The sequence below is a fragment of the Gekko japonicus genome, unplaced genomic scaffold, assembly GCF_001447785.1.
Source record: "Gekko japonicus isolate JY-2015 unplaced genomic scaffold, Gekko_japonicus_V1.1 scaffold1052, whole genome shotgun sequence".
Lineage (NCBI taxonomy): Eukaryota > Metazoa > Chordata > Lepidosauria > Squamata > Gekkonidae > Gekko > Gekko japonicus.
Genome location: NW_015170921.1, coordinates 512,820 through 514,717, shown reverse-complemented (window position 1 = coordinate 514,717; position 1,898 = coordinate 512,820).

Below are 1,898 nucleotides of genomic sequence, written 5' to 3'. Positions count from 1 at the left end.
CCAGCAGAGAAAAGCCCACAAAAACATAAACTTTTTTTTTCAAAAAAGCAGCAAAACAGGAAATGTTACTTCATCCCTACTCCTATTTTAGATTTGGTACCTTCTAGGGAAGGGACTGCGGTGGCTCAAATGGTTGAGACACTGAACTGCAGCCTGGAAGGTCAGTAGTTCAGCAGCTTGAGACCCGAGTGCCACAAGACGGAATGAGCTCCCATCTCTGGTCCCAGCTCCTGGCAACCTAGCAGTTTGAAAGCAAGAAATGGCAAGTAGATAAATAGGTACCACTTTGGTGGGAAGAAAACAGCGTTCTGTGTGCCTTGGCATCTAGTCATGCCAGCCATATGAACACGGAAATGTTGTTGGAGAGCGCTGGCTCTTCAGCTTGGAAACGGAGATGAGCACCGCATCCCTCGAGTCGGATTTGACTGGCTTTCAAGCAAGGGAAACCTTTACCTTTACCTAGGCAAGCACACGGAACAGCTCTGGACTGAAGGAAAAATGAAGGGAAATAGATACATCTGCTTGATGGTCATTGTAATGAAAATCAGATTTTCGTGGAGCAGTGATCAAATGGGGATGTTGATGAGAAAATCATGGCTGTCAGGCAACAATACGGAGAGTCAGAACAAACGTGGAAGTGTTTGAATTGTTGCTATTCTGTAATGAGGACAACTAGCTCCATTGTGAGACTGCAAACCTAAACTCACCCTTCTAAGTGCACAGATTTCGATATATTTAGAATAATGTTACTCTGCTTAGGATTGTACTATAAACGGACACATTAAACATATCCGAAAAATGAAACTGCTATGATTAGATTACTAAAGCACCCTGCTCTAGAAGCCCAGAAGGAGAGGGGGGAGGCTACTGCGTAGCAAATGCATACAATTTACAGCAAAGAGAAAACAGCCTTCAGCTATGTGTCATGGGGTCTATGTCTGAGGACTAGTAATGCTGCGAAGGGAGAAAATAATGTGCTTGTAATAGGAGTGTGTCCAGTTCCGGATGCTCATTTTTATCATAAGTTGATCCTTCTTGCCCTTGACATGCTACTCCATCCATGCAATTAAAAATGAGAGCCAGTTTGATGTAGTGGTTAGGAGCACGGACTCTAATCTGGGAGAACCAGGTTTGCACATGCAGCTGCTGGTGTGACCTTGGGTCAGTTACAAGCTTTTGTCTCACGAGCAGTTTTTTCAGAGCTCTCTCAGCTCCACCTACTTCACAGGATGTCTGTTGTGGGGAGGGGAAGGGAAAGGAGATTGTAAGCCACTTTGAGGCTCCTTCAGGTAGTGAAGAGCAGGGTATAAATTAAATCTCCTCCTCCTCCTCCTTCTTCGGTACCTGCTCAGTCAGCATTCGTTGGGTTAAGCAGCTGAGGCCAGAAGCCACTGCTGGCACGTGCTCAGAAATTACTTATCTGGTCTCGATGAAATCGCCTGGGTTGCTGGAAATGGGCAGTGTCCTACGACTTCATGCACAGAACATCTCATTTTCCTGCATTCGTGATAAAAAGTTGCAGCCAACTACTGGCAACCCCCATAGGGTTTCCAAGGCAAGAAATGGTTTGCCATTGCTTGCTTCTGCGTAGCAGCCCTGGACTTCTGTGGTGGTTTCCCATCCAAGTAGTAATCAGAGTTGACCATGCTTAGCTTCAGAGATTCAATGAGATTGGACTAGCCTCAGCCATCTAGATCAGGGCTTTTCTGCATTACTCTCTCTTTTTGCAGATCCTTCTGATCCCTGGAAAGATCAGTCCTGGTATGGGTGGGGGGGTAGCTGGAGTGAGGAAGACAAAGATCTGAAGTTGCCTCCTCTTTGTTCTTCCCAAGCACTGCTCCACTGAGGAAAGGCGTCAGTTTCACCCTCCTGTCCCTCCTCACTCCAGGCCCTCTTAG